General features: G+C 39.5%; 1 long non-coding RNA gene across 1 annotated transcript; it reads right to left on the reverse strand.

Moving 5' to 3' along the window:
- Positions 1 to 1,600: 1,600 nt before the first annotated feature.
- Positions 1,601 to 13,361, reverse strand: LOC123283357 (uncharacterized). The gene is made up of 3 exons (XR_006523997.2): positions 12,821 to 13,361; positions 11,821 to 12,000; positions 1,601 to 11,645 (listed from the first exon to the last, which is right to left on the reverse strand). It is a non-coding gene; the product is annotated as an uncharacterized lncRNA (long non-coding RNA).
- Between the last annotated feature and the right edge of the window lie 9,937 nt (positions 13,362 to 23,298).

Consider the following 23,298-nt stretch of genomic DNA (forward strand, 5'->3'; position numbering starts at 1 on the left):
TCACTGGATGAACAGATAAAGAAGATGTGATATATATATATATATATACACACACACACACACACACACACACACACAATGGAGTACTACTCAGCCATGAAGAAGACAAAATTGTGATATTTGTGGGGTCAGTCCCAGTGGCAACATGGTTAAGTTCAGTATGCTTCACTTCAGCAGCCTGAGTTCCGTTCCCAGGTGTGGACCTACATCACTCATCGCCATGCTGGGGCAGCAACCCACATACAAAATAGAGAAAGATTGGCAACAGGTGTTAGCTCAGGGCAAATCTTCCTCAGAAAAAAAAATCATGCTATTTGCAACAACATGGATAGAACTTGAAGGTATTATGCCGAGCGAAATAAGCCAGACAGAGAAAGACAAACACCATATGACTTCACTCATATGTGGAAAGTAAACAAACACATGTATAATGAGAACAGATTAGTGGTTACCAGAGGGGAAGGGGATGAGGGGAAAGATGAGAGGGGTAAAGGGGCACACATGTGACAGATAAAAACTAGACTACTTGGGCCAGCATGGTGGTGTAGTGGTTAAGTTTGCATGCTCTGTTTTGGGGGCTCAGGGTTCACCAGTTCAGATCCCAGGTGTGGACCTATGCACCACTTATCAAGCCATGCTGTGGCAGGCATCCCACATATAAAGCAGAGGAAGATGGGCACAGATGTTAGCCCAGGGCTAGTCTTCCTCAGCAAAAAGAGGAAGATTGGGAGCTGATGTTAGCTCAGGGCTAATCTTCCTCAAAAAATTAAAACTAGACTCTTGGTGGTGAACACGACCCAGTCTATATAGAAACATATATCATAATGCATACCTTAAATTTATAGAATGGTGTAAGTCAGCACAACCTCAAAAAATAATTTAAAAAAGAAAAGAAACCTGTGAATCACCATATCTTTGCAGTTAAAGCACATATATTTATAATCCTCCAAAGTATGTTTGACAGTAGGACCCATCTCTCACCTCTACAGAACCTCCCAGGTAAAACTAAAGAGAAATTTTGCCTGGCATGTGAGTGGGGGTAGGGTGGACGCTACAGTGTGAATGAATGGCAGTGACATGTCCCAGTGATTTGCATGGACTAGAAGTTGGTAGATGTTGATTTGCATGAAACAGAAAAGTCTACAGATGTTCTTCTAAAAACAAGCTGTACTGGCGAAATAAGCTGTACTGTGAAATACTTGGGGTCAAGGTAAAATCAATCTTAAAGTAAATGTTTGCAGGAATTCTCAGGACCTTTGGATGCTAACATGCCTTGTGAGTCTTTATGAATGGAATCTACTGTGTAGAATTTCTCAAATAGGTTTTGCTGTTAAATAACTATTAACCTTTTCAAGAGCATAGGTTGGGGAATAGTTGCTTAGAGGAATGGTAATATTATTGTGTCTCTCACCTATGAAAAAGTAAAGGTTAAAAACCCTAAGCCTTTTCTTACCCTATGGAAGTCATTGATGTAAGCTGTGGTTCCATTGTGCTAAAGCTTTAAAAAGCCAAATCCAAGAAATGTCAAAGATAAAATGCTGTTTTCTGTTGTGCATGGCTATCAATCAAAGACAACCAGGAACACATATTTAGGCAAAAAAGTTAGGTTTATTAACTGATGTAGCAGGAAAGACCACATTCCTCTGTAATTCATGACGTATCTCCAAAGGGGGGAGTTGAGAAGAGTACTTACATGATTTGGGAGGCCAGAGTTAGTTACAGGATGATATTGGCAGAAAATTCACAAACTGATCATTGGATCGAAGAGGCCAGTGACTTAAAATGAATACATGAGTCAATGCAGAATTACTGTTAGATCAGTGCTCTGCAGTCCTGTCATGGAACCCATGGGTCTGAGTGAATTACTCTTCAGAGAGTTTGAGCTTAGATATTCTGTTATGCACATCAGGGCTTGGTCTGGCACAGTTTTTTGTGAGAGATATTTTTCATTCTGTCAACCTTTTTGGGAAATGGCTTCCGGTGGCATTCTACCAGACAGTCTCCTTTCTTTAACAAGCTGTGACTTCCTTGATAGGGCTGATTTGCCTTTCCCTTCTCTTCATGCAGAGGCTGCAGGTAAAACAACATATTGCTGGTGACAGCACACATCTCGGTAACCAGGGGCTCAGGATGGTCACGTTTATAAGTAGCTTCCAAAACTCAGAGAAGCAAGAGACCCTGAGATTGTCTTGTCCTACTGTATCATTCAAATTTGCAGCAAGAAAAATGCCATTTCAGTGGCACATAATAACAAGCATTTGTTTGTCTCCAGGTCACCCGGGATGGTCTGTTTGAAGGTGTGCATCTGTGAGTAGAGTAGGACAGTTTTGCTCCATTCCTCATCCTAGGGGCCAGGACAGAGGGGCAGCACCTTCCTGGAGCATGTGGTTCTCGTGGTGATGGTAAGAAGGCAAGCCCAGAAGTGAAATTACTTTGGAAATCTTTGCTTGAGTCATTTCACTATTATCCCAGTGACCAACGCACGTCACACGGTCAAACTCTAAGGCAAGGGGCGGAAAGTATTCTCCAGCCACTGCGAAGCCGTGGTAAGCTCGTGGATGTACACTCCTGCTCTCACACCCACTCATTTCTCCCAACAGAGGAGAATGTGGATATATCATTCTTCTTCTTCCTATTCATTGGAAAACTGAGGATCTCAGGAGTTGGAACTTGTCAAAACATAATTCTATTAATTTCTAAGCCAATGCAGTTTTTTTCATTAAAATATTACCATGCAATTACAACCAAAATAAAGCAAACTATTCCAAATGTGCAAAGTTATCATTTAGGCTTTGGAAAAGACATATAAAATTGACAATTCAATACTAATATCTTGATTTTTTTTTTTTTGCCACAAATGAAAGTTATTGTGCAATATCCAGGATGTAAAGAACTTTATTATCAAGCCCTTACCATTTCTTTCAAATATATATTTTATCAAATAAGTAGTTTCCAGGGCAATTTTCTAGTCAACTTCTTGCCCCTGTTGAAACATACATTGCTAATATTTCACTTCAATTTGATGTTATTTCCTATGGTCTCCTGTTCTTCTTCCTCAGCGTCAAGAAAAAAAGGAACAAGAGAAATTAGTAAAACAATCAATGGAAGAGGAAAACAAAGTGCACCTAACTCAAAAATTCTAATTGAAGAATTCAGAATTTTGGTTGTTTCTTTGCTTTGGCTCTTTATTTTTGGCTTCATATGTTTTTGACTGAGAAAATATTAGTTACAGAATTTCTGATGTACTCCAAATCATGACAATTTATTCTGGTAGTTTTGGTACCTCTGCTACATATGTAGTCTTTTCTTTGATCCCGAATGTCTACAACTCAATCACGGAGCTGAAACCTGACTAATCACTGAACCTCAGCACCCACTCATGAAACAGGTGCTTTGAAAAGCTGGTTGTAAAGCCTGTGCTTCTGGGAACCTCTCTCATTGTAGAATATAAGATTTTGAAGTGAAAGAGCCAATGACCAGCTCCTTAAAGAGCGTACAATGCTTTGAAATCAGATGTCTTGATTCAAATCCCAGATCTGCCATTGAGCTGCCATTCAACCTCTTTCAATTTCAGTTATTTCTTAGGTATAATGGGATAAGACATATCTGGAAGGATTTCTTAAAAAACATGTAACAAACTACTATATATTAAGTGATTTTTTTACAACATATATATGTGAATATATCACATGAATGTAGAATATATATGTATACAGACACATATATACTTAGGGAAACTATCTCTGCATAGTGGAATTATAGCTGATTACTTACTGTCTTTCTTAAACTTTTCTGTCTTTTTTTTTTGGTTTTTCTTTGGTGAGGAAGATTGGCCCTGAGCTAACATCTGTTGCCAATCTTCCTCTTTTTGCTTGAAGAGGATTGTCACTGAGCTAAAATCTGTGCCAATCTTCCTCTATTTTGTATATGGGACGCTGCTTCAGCATGGCTTGATGAGCAGTGTGCAGGTCTATGCCTGGGATCTGAACCCGTGAACCCTGGGCTGCTGAAGCTAAGCATGTAAACTTAATCACTACGCCACTGGCCTGGCCCCTCTATCATCTTTTTAAAACACATTACTGTTTCAGAGATATAAAAGCATTTCAAAAACAGACATGTTTAGGAGCCCCTGGATTACTATCCTTACATGCTTAAGAGTCGGAGATGGCCACAGGGCAAATCATTAAATTAATGAATGTAGAAAGAATCAGAATATGATTTTTACTTCTTCTCAAAACTCTGAAGAAACTAGAGTCTTTCCTCAGCCAGCAATGAATGATATTACCTACCAACTCATGTATTGTGACTCGTTAAAAATTAGCCGCTACAGACGGTGCTGCTCCACGCAGGGAAGTCCAGCCCTGGCCAGCCATCCTGGAAACGGTTGGGTTGGAGCCAAATGAAACAAAGCAAGAATTCTATCCTGCTTTGGATAAGTCAGTGAGCACACCCTGACTACATCATGCTCCATTGCCTCATCCAGCCCATCTCTTTCAAGTTTCAATTTACTTTTGAAGAGGAAATAGTAACCAGAATTTTGTTTGCAGATTTTGGAAACAGAAGAAGCAACAGCAGGTTGTCTTGGGGGAGAGTTCATATGATGCTATGAGGTGGCCAAGTGATTCTTTCCTTCCTTCCTGGTATATTTGTTTACAATTATAAATTTGGTTTAGCAGCACTCCGTCTCTCTTTTCTCTGGACAAGCACTGGATGATGATTGCTGCTTTCTGAATCTCTGACAAGCTCAATCTCCCAAAGGTATTTAGCTGTGCTAACAGTGGCCTATGTTGTGGGAATCTTCTTAGTTTGGTTGCTTATTCCCTGATGTAGCACCAGAGGCTTACTTTCCCTTAAATTCTTCCATTTAGTCATTCAATCATTAATTATTAATAGCCCACTATGTTTGCAGACATATGCTAGTTGTTGCTGGTGTCTGTTTTTCAGGCATCATAGCCTAGTGGGGACTTATTAACAGAGAATTACGAGTGCTGGGTATGGACACTGCCTCCAGGAATGCCAGGCACTCTATTCTATAAGCCTTGGCATGACATCTCTTAACTTCAGAGATAATTTTAAAATCCTTCACTCCCATTCCAAATCTCTAATGGCATTTTATTTTCCTCTCCAATACTGCTGTGCTATATAGCTTCTGTTTACCCCCCAAAAAACCCACTTTCATCCATTTGTACCATGCTCTGGATTTCAAGAGGCTGACATGAATGGATATCAACTGGCTTCCTTCCCCTCTGGCTTCTCCTTGGGTTTAGCCAATAGACTGTATCGGCAAAAGACTGAAGAAGGGGAGAACAGCAAGAAGGGTTATGTAGTCTCCTTGGTCCCTGTCAGCAGCATCAACATGGGCTGGCTGCATCCCTAACTGAAGGCCACGGCTTCTCCATGCAGTTCCCTCTTCCCTGGGTTTAACTGTTTCCACCCCTCCCACCATCAGCCTAGAGGTGGCCATGTCTCTCCCCTCCCTTGTTAATCACCAGGCTACTTCTCTACCTCTATTCTTTCCCTTATGTTTTTGTCCACATCTTTGTACAAAGTCCATTTATTAAACTCTCCTCAAATTGCCCAATTTGAATGTGCACTCGGTTTCTTGCCAGCTCCCTGAATGATATCATGCCCTTCTTTACTTCTTTGTCACAGATTTTTCATGTGTAGGAAATTACTTACAATATTTCAGGATTTTTTTCTTTTGACCTAATTTGTTCCATAACCTTTAGTGGAGTGTCCACTATGTTTGATGCTGAGCTAAATCCTGAGGATACAAAGGTGGATAAGGCAAGGACTTTTCCATCAAGGAACTTTAGCAAGTGGTAGAAAAAGACATAAGTGTTGTGGCCATATAATTTGTCATCTAATTCGGGATACTTTTGAGTAAGAAAGGAATCACTGTAAATAATTGCTCTAGAGCCCTGGCCGAAACTGTAATTGTCTCGTGCAGACCAAAAATTAAGAGCTCATTGTTTTATACTGTGATGGGCACTTTGATTGAGGTACGAACAGATTCACTGAATGCTATCTGTATGATTGCAATTGGAGATACAAAGATGAATGTAAAGAAGACTTGCCCTCTAGGATTTTAGAGTCCAGGACAGATTGTGGAACCAAACAAATAATTTTGACCAAAATGATAAGGGTTTGCATATAAATAGGCATTCCGATAAGCTGGAAAACTAAAGGAATAAATAGTATTTATGGTCATCTCAACATTGACTCTGCTTTCTCCCAATGAGAAATGAGAAGGTAGCCATACTGATTGATATGTTCTGTGATCAGGAATGTTATAAACATTCTTATGAACTAAGCAAATGGATGGTTAGAATAAGTGCTTTGGGAACAGAGATGTAAACTCCAAGGAAAAACAGACAATGGTGTGGCGATAATCAAGGCTTACAGATTTGGCAATACCCTACCTCACTTGGTGTCACCAGCAGTTACTGTCTAACTGGCCTAGAATAAGCACATCTTCGGCATCTTCAGTGAGATCCTGCAGAGGTCATTGACCTGACAGTGCTCTCTGCTGAGGAGCAAGGATGCATACTCAGTTCTTCCAAAATACTCAAATATCTCTTCACTTACAAAATAATATAATTTTGAAGACAAACTGATATCCCTGGTGAGTTAAATAGTCACTGGTCTGGTAATTATATGCAGCATAGCTCCTAAATTGGTAAAAGAGGTAAGGGTGCTAGAGATTTCTTTAACTCTTAACAGTCCATGCTCTTCCGTTTCCCTTAATGGTCATTTTGAAGCTTTTATAAAAATAACAAGTGCAGAATAAGTGTTTTTTCCACTTTTTCTTAAAGAACATCAATAAGGACCGATGTTTTACTGACATGTTTATAAGCTTTCATCTCATACTTTACAGTATTCATGAATTTCCCATGAATCATAGGAAGTAGGTCAATGGAGATTTGACTGTATTTTAGACAGTTATTTTCTACTACCCAGACAATTTTTAGGATTTAATTTCCATTGTCCCTAATTTATATACATGGATAGAATCGGCCCTCAGTGAAAATAAATGTAGTAGATTATCAGCCACATAATCCTGCTGAACCAGGAGACCAGCCGGGAAATAGGAGTCTGATAAGGTTCTGTTCTTTATACCAAAATCTGGACCTGAGGTGTGAGGAGGAAGTTCCTAAGATTTAGAGGAGTGATTTGATTTAAATTCAATTCTCTGTCTATCTTTTTTTTTTCTTTTTTGATGGAAAAAAAAAGAAAAAAACCCTCTTAGCTTTGTGTTTGTTTTCTGTTTTGATTTGTTTTTCTAAGGAGCTTCTCAGTCCTCTGGCTGATTAAGAAGGTTTGGTGACAAAGATGGGCCTTCTAATGAGTGGCCAGTCACAAAGAGGCTGATGCTGATTCTGCTCCCGACAAGCAAAATTCAAAAAAGGATGTCCATGTCTTGGAATACCTGCAAGTAATCTACAACCTCAGTGATGTGGCGGCTGAGAGGCATCTATAGCTACCACAAAAGGAAAAGGAGGTCATTGGCTCCTTCCACTGCTCTAGCCTCCTCTCCATTGCCTCATAGCATCTTAGCAAAAATAGTCTTCAGAACTATTGAAAGATCTCAGCTCAAATTTATCAAAATATCATGAATTTGAAATTAATAGGACATTTCTAGCCTAAATTCTGACTTGTGAATTGCTCTCTGTAGCAAGCAATATCATCAGCCAAAACTTGCAGGCTATACATATGTGGTACCCACACACACAGACTTATTTATAATCACGAAACACAAAATGTATCAGCTTTAAACAAGAACTGATATGTGGTCATAAGCTCATTGAGATACCACATTTTTAGAAAGCAAAAATCATTAAAGTGTCATAAGCAACTGGAAATATTTTCAGAAATAACCACAGGATAACATAAAGCCTAGATATATAAACAAATAATAGAAAAAGCCACGTCTTAATCTTTGGAAACAGAGGCAAAGATACATGATATTTTATTCAAATGAAATCCTAGTGTAATAAATTCAATATTAATTGTTGATAATAAAACTTCCAAGTAAATATAAACAGAGGAGAAATTCTTAATCTGATAAGAAGTATATCAGGAAACCTACCTCAGACCACACACTGAATAGTCAGATATTGAAGACATTCCCTTTAAAGTCAGTAGGAAGACATTATCAATGACTTGCTCAACTTTGGAGAGGAGATCTTAGCTAGTAAATCAAGACAAGAAAAAGGATGAAAGAAAAGATTTAAGAATTGGGGGGGAAAGGCATAGGTTTTGAAGATGATATGATAATCTATACTGAAAAGCCAAGCTATTGTGCAAACAACTAGAAATAAAAAGAGAGTTCTGCAAGGTTGCTGGACTCAAAATCAATAGCATTTCTGTATACTGACTAAAGATGACATTTGAAATAGAAAATGTGAAAAAAAGGAGAGAAGGAAGGAAAGTAGGAAGGAAGGAAGGCAGGGAAGAAGGAAGAAGGGTAAAGTACTAGAAATAAATTTAGTGAAAGATTTGTCAGACACTTACGGAGAAAAGTAAAAAACATTATTGAAGGACTTAAAAGAAGACATATATAAATGGAGATTCATATGTTCATGTATCATGAGACTCCATATCTTAAAGATGTAATTTATCACCAAATGAATCTACAAAGTCAATACAATTCTAGTGGAAATCTTAATGGGATTTTCTGATGCAACTTGAGATAGTGCTTCTAAAATCCATACATTAGCAAAGAGCTAATTATAGGCAAGAAGACAACATTGAAGAAGAGCAAGTTGGGTTACCTACCCTGCCACATACGAGGACTTATTAATAAGCAATAACAATATTAACAGTACAAAATTTGCCCAAAAGAACAATGGAATAAAATATAGAATGAATAAACAAATTTATGCATATATTAAAACGATGCATTTGTGACATCTCAAATCAGAGTGGAGTAAATTGACTAATAAATAAGTAGTCTTGGGAAAAATTTATGTTGTAGACACTACTAGTTTCCATAAACAGCAAGTTATCCTCTCTGTCAAAGGAGATTGAAGACTTCCAAATTGCCTTGAATTTCATTAAGCCACATGAATAGTTATGGCCAAGGAGCTGTGAGTGGAAGTGATGTGAAAAGCGAGTGTGAGATTTTTATGCACGCTCTTCCCCTGCAGCACTAAAGGAGGAGGCTGAATGTTCCCGAGGATACAGCTACAAGACAGCAGAGCTAACAGAGCCTCAATCTCCAAGTTACTTGTGGAACGGGTCCCCACCTCCACTATGGGGGATACATGCCATGATCAAGTAGAATATTTGTATTGCGTTGTCATTGCAATTTGGGAGATAATTTGTTACCACTGCAAAAATACCCCATCCTGATGGATACAGTCGATATAATTATTCATGTAAAAAAACAAAATCCTCTTTATCTCAGACTATACAAAAATAGTTCCAAGTGTATTCAAGTCTTAAACATAGAAAAATAAAATTTAGGCTCCAGCCCAGTTTGCACGTCCCGCTTCGGTGGCCCGGGTTCGCCAGTTTGGATCCAGGTGTGGACCTACGCACTGCTTGGCAAGCCATGCTGTGGTGGGCATCCTACATATAAAGTAGAGGAAGATGGGCACGGATGTTAGCTCACAGCCAGTCTTCCTCAGCAAAAAGAGGAGGATTGGCAGTAGATGTTAGCTCAGGACTAATCTTCCTCAAAAAGAAAAAAAAAAGAAAAGAAGAAAAACAAAACTTAAAAAAAAGGATAATCAAGAATATCTTTACCACCTCAGAGCACAGAGGGATTTGTTAAATAATACATATCAAAAAAAAAGAAAAATTGATAAATTTGGAAACATCAAATGAAAACACTTTTCTACAACAAACTATACCATAAATTAAGTACATATACACACACATATATATCAGCAAGCACACATACATATATTCTCCATTAATTAATTAACAAGAAAAAATAATCCAATAGAAACAATTGATCTAAGATATGAACAGGGAATACAGAGAAGCTGAAAGGTAAATAAATATAAAACATACTCACTAATAGGGAAATGCAAATTTAGCCAGTAATTAAATACTCTTTAATATCCATCAGATTGGCAAAAATTAAGATGCCCAACACTCTGAAATGTTGATGAAGAATTGGAGTCACAAAAAGTCCCATTGCTATAGACTGGTTTGTGTCCCCCCAAAATTCATATGTTGAAACATAATTCCCATTGTGATAGTTTTTGGAGGTGGGGCCTTTGGAAGTTAATTAGGTCATGAGGGTGGAGCCCTCATGAATGAGATTAGTGCCCTTATAAAAGAGACACTTGAGAGCTCCCTTATCCCTTCTGCCATGTAAGGACACAGCAAGAACGAAACCATCTACAAACCAGGAAACAGGCCCTCGCCGGACACTGGATCTGCCAGTGACTTGATCTTGAATTTCTCAACCTCTAGAACTTAAGAAACACATTTTTGTTGTTTATAAGCCACTCAGTCTATGGTACAGTTACAGCAGCCCAAAAGGACCAAGACACCCATAAACAGTTGGATATCAATTGTTCTAACTACCTTAGAATGCAATATTGAAATATTTAATAATTAGAACATATACATACACATTCAAAATGTATACTCCTAGGTATATATCCTAGAGACACTGCACATTTTCAGAAAGAGATAAGTACAAACATTATTTACTACAGAATTATTTGTAATAAAGAAAAACAGGGTAGACCCTAAAGCTATCCTTTACTCCACTCCTCCTCCCTTAACTTCATCCAATTCATTCACAAATCAGTGCAATTCTACCTGCAAAGCCCGACATTTTATGACCACCTCCACTCCCACCATTCCCATCCAAGTGCCCACTGACTACCCTCCACTTCAATGTCTACAGTAACCTCCATCCTGCCCCCTCTACAAGCTCTTCTCCTCTCGGCAACCAGTGTCCTCCTTCAAAAAGTAGAAGACAGATAATGTTGTACTTGTGTTAGAAACCCTCCCAAGACTTCCCAATCAGTAAGCGGAATTCCATCATCCTAGCAGCCTACAAGGCTAGAGTGGAGCTCACACCTCCAGTATCTCACCAGCCTTAGCTCCTACCCCTTTCGCTGCCCCTGTGCTCCAGGTACACATGTCGCTTTTCTTCATCAAAAGATATCTGCACATCCTACTATCAGTAGCCACCAAACTTCTCAGAAAGGCATTTTCATCAAATCCTATATAAAATGACCCCCGCATCATATATTTTTAAGCAGCTTTATTGTTTCTCATAGCACTAATCACCATCTGATTTATTACATATTTGTTGGTTTCTTTTCTGTATGACTCCACTAGATTGTAGGCCTCATGTGTGCAAGGTTGCTGCATGTCTTATTGACTAGTATATCCCCAAGGCCCCAAGTAGTACCCGGGACATATAAGTGCTTAGTCAATATTTGTTCGATGAATGAATAAAGAAGTACACTCCAGTGGATACAAACCAATGCGTAGAGCCTTGAAGAAGAATGAAAGAGGATCTCCAAAGAAGATCTCCAATGGGGCACTTATTGTTCTTTCTGGCTTGGAATCTGAGTTCTAAGGAACCTCATGGGCAAGAATGTTAGCCTTAGATTAATCCAAGGTGGTTAGCCTAGCTGCTTCCACCAGGCCAGAGCAGGAGGGAGGAATTCCTAAGAGGAAGAAAAAGAAAGGCCTCAACCAAAACCAGTGAGAAACTACAGACCACCCTCCCACTCCACACACACACACACAAAGATAGGTTACAAGTGTAATCTCCTTTAAAGAAAAAGATACTGAATCCAGGATTTAGAGTCAGGAGTTCGAAAACTAAGGAAATGAATATACCAATATGTTGAATCCACAGCCAGGCATCTGATATGTTAAGCTTGTGGTGGGGCGTTGGAATCCGAGGTGCATGAAACGGTTTCAAAAAGATTAAGGCTGGAGCTCTCCTTCTACAAAACAGCAATGTGTGTCGGGAGTTCTCTGTGGCTGACTTAAGGCTTTAAGAGATGTATTCACGATCTGCAGCCGAGAAAAAGAAATCACATCGCCAGTTTGCGCAGTCCCATTTCTTTTGATTCATTATCTTTTCATTTTATATTCTTCTCATTTTTACTACATAATCCAATCATTTTCACTACATAATCCAATCATTTTCAGCAGTAACTGTGCACCAGAATCACCTATGCAGTCTTCTGAAATTACAGACAGCAAGGACTGTCACCTGGAGAATCTGACAGAAGATTTGTATGTTTGGTTGTTGTTAATTGTGTTTTAGTTCCAGGGTCAACCCAATGGTCAATCAAGTTTGAGAAGTGCTGATCTAATCTACCTAAAGCACCAAACCCCACGCCCCCAACCCCCCCCCCAACCCCCCCCCCCCACCACCACCACAGTCTCTGCCCTCAAGGCACATTTCAGAGTACATTGCTATCTCTGGATGCTGGGATTATGGTAGGCATTTTTTTTACTTAATATCTATCTGCATTTTGTAAAAGTTCCCTATGAACTATGTGAATTTTATAAAATAAAACAAACGCTATTTTTTAAAAATACATGACTTGCAAATATTTCTGTTTTACTCTCTTTAGTGTTTATCCAAACCAGAGACATTATTAACCAACATCTCTAACTGCACATGGGAGTTCTTGTACTACACAATGGCGGATGGCAATTCTGAGACTTCCTTTTGTCTGTTTTGCTTTGTTTTTTGAAGTGAAAGTTTAGTTTACAGGAGCTCTTAAAGTTTTAAAGGATTAATCAGAGATAACTCTCTTTAAAAGAAGATTGTAAAAAAATCTCCCTTAATCTCTCGTCTTTCCCAGCGTCAAAAATCACTCACGAGTCAACCCTGGAGAGGTTATCAGCTACCGAAAGTCCACTGTTAAAATGAAAATGTCTCTCCTTTCTGGGCTACAGACAGCCCTTGCCATGTTTGCAGTCGTTAGATGTTGAGTCACTTTCTCTCTGCTTAGCGAGATGTCTACAAAATCCTCATGATGCCCGCTGAGTGTTCTGACTTCGCTTTTCGCGCCTGGATGTTGACATTCTTTCGGAGCCAGAGCCAAGCAAAGAATTTGCACACGACCCTCACTACCAGGATCTACAAGGCTGCCTGCAGCAAGCAGAAATCAAAACCATGTCCCGAGTCTCCGGTGCAGCGTTAATATCTGGCTCAGACCCGCAGCTCCGCGGACGCCCGAACAGAGTTAAGAAATGAAACCTTCCAAGAGCGGCTGAACTCGACTCCCGCCACGTTCGTGGAGGCAGCAGCCGCGCCCAGCCCCAGGGCAGCGAATTCCACTGCGTTCGGGGCAGGCACTGGTCCCAGAGCAAACGTGTGGACCTCGGGGAGGCTGCTCCTTTCCCCGCTGACGTCTCTGATCTGGGTTGGTCTGACCCGGGCTTCCTGCAATGTTTCCCTTTCATTTTCTGCTATCTCTAGTGGGTTCATTTGGCTGGCTCTGTGTTTGGCTCATTCTGGAAACAGTCGCCGTAGGGGAAAATTCTGTGTGTTTGGGAGTGAAGTGATACAGAGGAGCAGGTGCAGAGAGAAAACAACATGCTGGGAAGACAAACATTCCTACCTCCATCTGTTGGTTATACACAATGCAACTGCAGTGATGGCTGTGGATGCGATGCTAAGGGGAGAGAGCGCACTTCAGTTCATAAAAGTTTGGTGCTAAAAAAAATAAACACAGGAAGCAAAGGAACGTTAACAAAAGAGAATTACTATTAATCTTTTAATATTCGACCTAATTACAACATTAATTTCAAATAGAGATAAAATTAGCAGAGGCCTAGATGACTATTCTAAAATGTCATATCTGCCATATATGTATATATACACATATAAATGTATATATGTATACCATATATATGTATATATACTCAAACACATATACATAGTATCTACAGTACTATATATCGTCTCTCCCTAATTAGAGTTTAATTTCCTTAAAATGTAGAACCTTATACATTTTATGTATCCCCTGTATTGTCTATGATAGTTTTTTTTTTAAAGATTTTATTTTTTCCTTTTTCTCCCCAAAGCCCCCCAGTACATAGTTGCATATTCCTCGCTGTGGGTCCTCCTAGCTGTAGCATGTGGGACGCTGCCTCAGCGTGGTTTGATGAGCAGTGCCATGTCCGTGCCCAGGATTCGAACCAACGAAACACTGGGCCGCCTGCAGCAGAGCGCACAGACTTAACCACTCGGCCATGGGGCCAGCCCCTGTCTATGATAGTTTTTTTACATGTACTAGCATTCAATAAATTAGAAGAGAGAAGGAAATTAATATCTGTTGAGTACCTCGTGTACTCCCTTTCACGAATGATTATGTTTAATTTATTTAATGATTGTGTTTAATTTATTTCTCATAGAAACCTTTTGCAAATTTTATATTTGTCTTTTGTAGTTGAGGAAACATGCTCAGAGTGTTTTAGTGGCATGCCCAAGGTCTCAGAGCTAGTAACTGGCAGGGTCTGCATTCAAATGCATGTTCTCTCAGCTGCACCAACTGGGACCACAAATTCTTATTCTCTTCCTTTCTTTTCCACATTTAAGAGCTCATGTGATTACAATGGACCCACCTAGGTAGTCCAGAATAGTCTCTTTATCGTAAATTCAACCAATTAGTAACCTTAATTACATCACAAGTTCCTTTTGACCTGTAAGTTACTCTATTCAAGATGGCGGTGTTTCATCATATTCAGTTCACAAGGATTAGGGTGTATAGTCATCCTGGGGGTCATAATTCTGAGAAATCTAAGCCCCGTAGGCACCACAATATTTTCAAACTGGCTGCTATACTTGTCCATTTATCATGAAAATTGGGCAAAAAAGTACCATGAAGCACTTTGGTAAATCTTCTGTTTCCCAAATGTGTTTTTCCCTGTGCTTATTGTGTAAAGCGCACAAAATGAGCCGTGTCCATATACTCTGGCAGGATGATAACTCATTTCCTTGCTTACTAGTTAGATGGTTGAAAGTGACTGGGAGACAGCCTGAGCCTAAAGTTTAATGAAACACTTGCTACGTCCCCTTGTGGAAGAATTCCCACTCTGGGAAATAGGATCACCAGACAGCACAGTCCAGAGTTGCAGATTTGGGAAACATAAATTCCTCAGTGCATCACTAGAAGCAATGGTAAGTAAGGCCCCTCCTACTTTCTCTTTTAGTTCTCAGCCCTGTATTCTACCTGCTGGAGTATAGCAGCATGTGTTTTGAGTCTCTGAGAATGTATTTTGAGTGTCAGAAAACGGTGTCCTATCTTTAAATGGAATCATTTCCAAACTGTCACCTCAGCCAACTCTTCATAAGGCCATTCCTTTACTATATCAAGTGAATTGCTTTTGAGAGCTGTGGTATCTAATAGTGCACCAAGCTGTATTTCCCTTTCTTTAAAATGAGTTCTTTGGGGGGCCGGCCCTGTAGCCGAGTGGTTAAGTTCGCATGCTCCGCTTCGGTCGCCAAGGGTTTCGCTGGTTCAGATCCTGGGCGCGGACATGGCACCGCTCATCAGGTCATGTTGAGGCGGCATCCCACATGCCACAACTAGAAGGACCCACAACTGGCATATACAACTATGTACTGGGGGTATTTTGGGAGAAAAAGCAAAAAAAAAAAAAAAAAAAAAAGATTGAGAGCAGTTGTTAGCTCAGGTGCCAATCTTTAAAAAAACAATAATAATAAAATGAGTTCTTTGGCCTGATTAGATACAGAGTCATGTGTCAAATAAAAACACTATATGCCATCAGATAAGATAATGGTACTGACTGAGAGTCTGAAGGCAAAAGGAGAACTCATACTCGAATATGGGTTGATTCCAGTCAAGATAAATGGCTGTCCTTCCCAGGGTAGAAAATGTCTGATGTAATTGACTTGCTTCCAAGTAACTGATTGGCCTCAAGGGAGGTGCCATACTGGAACTTAGTGTTGGCCTCTGTCACATTCAGCAGGTATAGAAAGAGGATTAGCCTTGGTGATGGAAACCTACATTCTTGAGTCCACGCATGGCCTCAATTTTCCCAGCCCTTTCAAACATCCGTGATACTGCACCAACCAGTGCATTCCCTTACAGAGCTATTCCATCCTAGTTTAACGCTAGGAAAATTTTACGAGTTGCACCACAACAGGCCAAGACTATCAGTATTACATCTACTATCATTGATATTATCCCCATTGACAGCTGGGGAGTACATAATCCGGACCCCAAATCCCATTTTCGAGTCTGCTTCCTTGGGCCACTATTGACACCCACAGTCTTGGTTTGAATTTCCTGGGAAACAGTTTCTTAGGTGGGATTTACATATAGGAATTTGGGGGGGGGGAGGTTTCTCAGAAACAAAACTTGTGGGAAGTGAGGGAAACAGACTGGGCAAATGGAAAGACTGAAATGTGCTACAGTTGCAGTCAAGTTCTCAAGGGGCGCTCTAGAATTCAGAGTACCCTTCAAGTTGCCCTAGCTGGGTTAATGCCAGGCTTTGTTTCCCCATTTTAACAACTCACTGAGTTCTGACTGCTCCTGGGAAGGAGCCTCACCTCGGGAGAGGCTGCTGCCTTTTGCTGAGGGAAGTTTCCAGAGAGGAGTCCAACTATGAGCCATCAGTGGCCAATTCTCCCTGTTGTTGGGGAGCAAGAGCCTTAGTCTGGAATGGGTGGCAAACCACAATATCCATTACAACTTTCAATTGGGGAAATGCAGAAAAATTTTGGAGGTTTTGGAATTTAGGAAGTGTTTGTACTTATTCTGTGTAATTATTTTCATCTTCACCCAATCACCTTGGTTACCTGTCGATTCATGTACAATAGGGGTTGGCAAAACTTGTTTGTAAAGGTCTAGATAGTAATTATTTTAGGTTTCATTGGCCACACTACAGATCTTCTCTTCTTTTTCTTCTTTGTTAAAACCCTTAGAAATATATTAAAAATATTTTTAGCTTGCAGACCCCAAGGAAAGAGGCCACTGCCAGCTTTAGCCCTCAGGCCGTAGTTTGCGGACCCCTGGTCTACAGACCTTGCAAATCAGCCTGCAATGATTCCTCATCTTTCACTTCTTTACATAGCATCTTCCTGTAATAATAAAATAAAGGTCAATTAATACTTATTGTGGCTTTTATGGGCCAAAACAAAATTTTAAATGTATTACCTCATTTAATTTTCACATCTCTATAAAGTAAGTAGCGTGATTGCCCCCATTTACACATGAGAAAACTGAGGCACAGAAAGGAGAAGTAACCTACTCAAGGTTGCATAGCTAGAAGGTAGTGAGGCCAGGATTTCAACCTAGACAATCTGACCCCGAAGCCTACGGTCATAACCACTATGTATGTCCTACATCTTTCCTTTTGTTAGAAAACGAAGGCCCTGCTCCTCAGCACATGTGAGACTTTTCATAACTGGGAGCCACTGGATTCGGGCAGAGCTCTTGTTCAGTCATCAAGATGCTTCTCAAGTATCGTCTTGTCTCTGCCGTCAGACTTGTTCCTTCCTCTTCTTCACCTCCCCACCTTCTCACCCCCACCATTGTTGATGCTTATTTATATATTATGAATCTGCACATGTCGCTTTTTTCTGGCAGGTCTTCCTGAAATTTCCACCCTAAATAAAAGTACTTCCCTCTCTTCCTGCTTGCACTTTGTACATTTCTCTCTTAGTACCTGTGATATTACTTTATGAGCATCCATGCCCACTTCTGCCTCCATTTCTAGTCTAGGTTTTGTTCAGACTGAAAGTTGCCCCCACTAAGGTGCTTTTAAATTAATTCAGTGGGTTATGAAAAGCATTTTTTAATGAAATGTAAAAGTAAAGAATACATAATATGGGTAAATATATCTCCATGAGCCTTTTGTTTCCATTCTGTGTGTGTGTGTGTGTGTGTATTTTAAGCATAGAGTTTGTTTTCAACTATTAGATCGCCATGATTTTTTTTTTTTTAAAGATTGGTACCTGAGCTAACAACTGTTACAAATCTTCTTCTCTTTTTTTTTTCTGCTTTTTTTTCCTCCACAAATCCCCCCAGTATATAGATGTATATTTTTTAGTTGTGGGTCCTTCTAGTTGTGACATGTGGGACACCACCTCAGTGTGGCCTGATGAGTGGTACCATGTCCTCACCCAGGATCTGAACTAGCAAAACCCTGGGCCACTGAAGTGGAGCACAAGAACTTAACCACAAGGCCACTGGGCTGGCCTCCTCATGATTTTTAAGTATGTATTAACCCAAGCGAACAAAGACTGGAAAATGTGATCATTGCATCTAATATGATGATTCCTAATCATTTTTTTAGTTCTAGTTTTTTGTTTTCAGTTATAACTCCAATTAGGTTGTTGCAAAAATAGATACTGGGATGTAGTGCACTTGATGAGCTTGATTTTAAGTGAAAGTAATGAAAAATCAGGTAATTTTTCCAAATATCTTAAAGTGCTTGAAAATATTGTAGAATATTAGGGAAAACCAGACCTGAAAATGGTGGATCATGCACCATGATTTATGTTGTAACTAAAATGTAACCAATTATTCTCCATGTCCTCTGATCACAGAAAGAAAAGAACTTAACCTACTACATAAGAGGTTATATTCAGTGTAAATCTAAGTATAAAATATTATTTATGGAAAGTGAGAGTTCTCTTTCTGGAAAGCTTTAAGAAAGGATGATGCCAAAACTTTACAATCATTTGTGTTATCACTCAAATATTTTTGTATGACAGCTGGACCTCAAAGAACTCCCAAATAGTCACATTTACCATCAGTGTGGCTAATGTCAGTAACCACCGAGAAGGTTTTACTGAATTTTCAAATTACTCACACTGTCTAATCTCTCTGTTTCTTGAGAACCTTATTCACTGAGGTGAATGGTACTAAAGGTACATTACTCCCATGGCTGTGGACTTTGCGAAAAAAGAAAAGTACCTAAACTTAAACAAAGCTGCCAACTTTCTGCATTCTTTCTCTATCCAGATATAGAGTCAAATTTGACCTGTGATTTTAAGAGTTTAATGACTGCATATTTTGCAGTGTTAAAAGGGCAATTTCTGACATTCCTTTTTTAAAAAAATAGACGTTTTAGTTGCCTAATATAAAATAGTGGTTTTACCTAATTCAGTATGGGAAAAGTACAAGTTATTAGTATCCACAATTTTGGTAGTGTCTATTAGAACCACATAGAATTTGAAGTAACTATCATGGCTGTAGCTTTGTTTTGACCATATTTTTAAAATTTTTGTTCACTTTATACAATAATAATGTTTTTTCCAATAAGAATAAGTACATTTATAAATGTAGTTAGAGATCTGGAAAACAGTAATGCCCTCTTTGGATTCACCAGTATGACATAAACAAATTGGGCACATTGATAATATAATAGTACAAGATTTTTATTTTTTTTTTGAGGAAGATTAGCCCTGAGCTAACATCTGCCTCCAATCCTCCTCGTTTTTGCTGAGGAAGACTGGCCCTGAGCTAACATCCATGCCCATCTTACTCTATACGTGGGACACCTGCCACAGCATGGCTTGACAAGCGGTGTGTAGGTTGGCACCCAGGATCCAAAGCGGTGAACCCCAGACCAGCAAAGCAGAACGTGTGAACTTAACCACTGTGCCACCAGGCTGGCCCTGTATAATACAGGATTTTTGAATGAGAACATGATAACTAATTAATAACATTTTACAAACAATCTAACTTAACTCCTTTGTTTTACAAATGAGAGATTTCATCCCATCATGGTCAAACAGCCGATAAGAAAACATCAGATGAGGGGCCAAAATAAGCCAGGGAATTCTTAATTTTTCATGTTAATTAATTAATTAATTAACTTACTCTCTTACTTATCTTTCTATGAGGAGATCTTCCCATCTACCCACCTAAGGGAAAGTTCTTTAGAGACTTACATATGCTTTAAAATTTTCACAGGGGCTTAAAACATTTAGTTGTCGTTTGTTTGGTTTTAGCAGCCCGTTAAATGGAGACTACGCAGGTTATCAAGATACAGAAGGATGTAGATGTCTTCTTAGAAGCTTGGCATCTCAGGCTGGAGAGGATTGGCTCGTCCAGCACTTTTGCCTGTCCTCTGAGACATGTAAGATGGATGCATAAGCCAACTCCAGGAAGAAGGGGACACAGGGCCAGGCTTAAATTCTGGGCCATTTATTCTTTTTCTTTTTTTAAAGATTAACGAATTTCTTTCATGCAAGATTTTTTCCAACATGTTTTTTAAAAAAAATAGCACCTGAGCTAACATCTGTTGCCAATCTTCTGTTTTTTTTTTCCTTCTCCTCCCAAAGCTCCCCAGTACATAGAATATTCTGGTTGTGAGTGCCTCTGGCTCTGCTATGTGGGATGGCGCCTCAGCATGGCTTGATGAGCTATGTCAGGTCTGCGCCCAGGATCCAAACCGGCAAAACCCTGGGCCCCGAAGTGGAGCACACAAACTTAACCACTCAGCCATGGGTCCAGCCCCTGGGCCATTTATTCTAATCTCCAGCCCCTCTTTCTCTTTTACTCAGGAAAGCATATCTGAACACAACAGATACAGATGAAATTATTAAAATGGTAGCCTTTAATTCACTCTATTATAAAAATATATAATTCTCAAACTTTATTATTTTAACTCTATTTGTAATAAAATGCTAAAGATACCTCACAACCAATGACAACACACCAGAGGGTTACTGATCATATTCAACACATTTAGCAAATTTCCTTGTGCACTTGTAAGGGTGGGGAGAGGGAGGGACACAATGAGATACCTCTGCATTGCTCACTTCAGAACGCAAATTTTGTTCTCTGAATCCAGTTTAAGTCATTTTATGCAGGATGACTGAAGACTGAAATTTCCTTAAGCTATTCTGCTCATAACTCTGACTTTGAAGGCTGATAAAGTGATTCATTCAAGGCCGCTGTTCACACTGAGTAACTGCTCAGTGTGCTGGGATTAGGATGTGACACAATATCCTGTGTCAGGGCATAGATCTTGGGCAGGACAGGAAGAGCATCAGCGCTTTGATATTGTCATTAAGAGACTCAGATTTATTATTAAACCCACCTTAGATGGAAAGACCAATGGTAAATTTATTAAGATGCCTGCATGTATTCTTGAAATGAGTGATTTCTCTGCATCTCAAACAAGAGTCTCATAGAGGCACCAAAGTTAGCCAAGATAAAATGTCAAAAATATGAACACGAGGAATTTATATGTGCGTGTAAGTAATGTCATTACTCTGAAAAGATGTCCTTCTACTTAAGATGACCTTCTAATCAGATGCTTTTCCTGACCTAGATTTTTCACCTTAATGGTCCTGTTTGCTTCCTACCTGACTAAATGCTGATTTGGTTTTCATTCACATATGCCAGAAAATAAATCTGAGAGCAATATTTTCTACCTTTTGACATCAACAACAAAGTTATAAGAAATTTCTCTTTCTGCCAGTAAAAAAGCTCCTATTAACTCTTTTTTTTTTCTTTGCTTTATTTCCCAAACCCCCCCAGTACATAGCTGTATATCTTAGTTGCGGGTCCTTCTAGTTGTGAGATGTGGGACGCCGCCTCAACGTGGCCTGATGAGCGGTGCCATGTCCTCTCCCAGGATCCGAACCCTGGGCCGCTGCAGCGGAGCGTGCGAACTTAACCACTTGGCCACGGAGCCGACCCCTCCTATTAACTCTTTTTAGAAAGAAACTGGAGCATCACACAAGACAGTTAACTGTCCAAACAACCCTTGAAAGGGCCAAGACTCTTACCAAGTAACTCGTCCTGGAATTTGGGTTATAGGACCTGGCTTAGACTAGTTACCCTACCCAAAGCACCTACAAGTGAGCAGATTCTTAGAGTGCTGAGGGTCCAGCCAAAGAGACTAAGATCGGGCTGCTTGCCAACTGCAATCATATTGATATGACAAATGCGAGGACCATGAGCCAGACAGAAGGTAAAAGCAGAATGTGAATAGGGTTGGGGCACAGCAAGGAGGGTTGTATACAATCAATTTTAATGAAAAGAGAAGCAACTGAGTTCAGAAAATGGATTGAGCTTGCTTAAAGGTATAAGGAAGGTAGGCAAAACCCCTAAATATATTATTAACATTTTTCTTAGGATACACACTGACTTTATGTATAAAATAATTGTGCAATTTAAGGCCTATCAAAACACTTATCTTCTTGAAATCATCTAACTCCTTTGCCAGTTGTGTTCCTAATATTGCTACATGCCCTTGTTATATTTGCCTGAAAGAGGCAGTGTAATATAACCAGAGGATCTCATATCCTGGAGCTAGCTGATTGGTCCAGTAGTATGTACTTGACCCCAAACCAGGCAATCCATTGTCCAGTCAGAAACCAAGGAAAATATCTTTCTTACGAAAAACATTGGATATGTCTCAACTGCACTCATTGATGGGAAGGTGCTAGAGCCAAAAAGCTATATAGACTCCAAGATCTCCATGCAGTATGTGGTACACACCAGATCTTCTTTAGTAGAAGCAGCCAATCTTTACATAGGGAGAATGAAGTAGAAGTAAAAGACTGGAGTTCTAGAACGGGTGAGAGAGACGTAGGAAAGCTATCTGCCTCAGCGATAATTTGTATGAAATCTGCCTGCATCTAGTTTGCTCAGTGAAGTCTCCATACTCTTACATCAAGCCCACTCCTCTTTATTTGGGTCAGCCACAATAGGCTTCTATCTCTTGTAGTCAAAAAGCCTTTGATTGGAGGGCGTCATTCTGACTGTAGTTCTCACACATTGTCTCCCCTGTTTGCAGAAAGTCCTGAGGGACAGAGGAGTCATCTAAAGAGAACAATAACTCTGGGAAAAGAGCAGAGAAAGAGGATTAGAGAAGATACTAAGAGTTAGCTGTGTCGGTATCAATATTATCATGGGAGTTCAGCCTTTATCTTCTGAAATGTTTGTGCCTGCACATACGCACCTTTGCATATAAAATAGTATAAAATATCATATATTCATCTTGTGACTTAAAATCACTGTTTTGACAGTCTTAGAGTTAACGTCACTCATAGCTTATAATTGTTCAAAATGATTTAGTATGTGTATTCCTTTTTCTCTTAATCTTTCTTGTTCTCCAGATTAACAATGACTAGTCTTTCTTCTACTCAAGGGGAAAACTGGGATGTCTATTTTTGTATGCTGTAAGATGAAGTTTAGCTGAGTATGAGAAAAGTTGAGCAGATAAAGTGAAAAGGACAATTTCATTATTTTCATGATGAAAAAGAGAAAATTGGATAATTTTGCTTCTGAAACTTTAGGGGAAGGAAGGTCTAAAGGGAAAATGTGCTGCCTAAAGGGAAAAATTTTTATCAGTGCTTGT

This window comes from Equus asinus, chromosome 2 (assembly GCF_041296235.1).
Source record: "Equus asinus isolate D_3611 breed Donkey chromosome 2, EquAss-T2T_v2, whole genome shotgun sequence".
Lineage (NCBI taxonomy): Eukaryota > Metazoa > Chordata > Mammalia > Perissodactyla > Equidae > Equus > Equus asinus.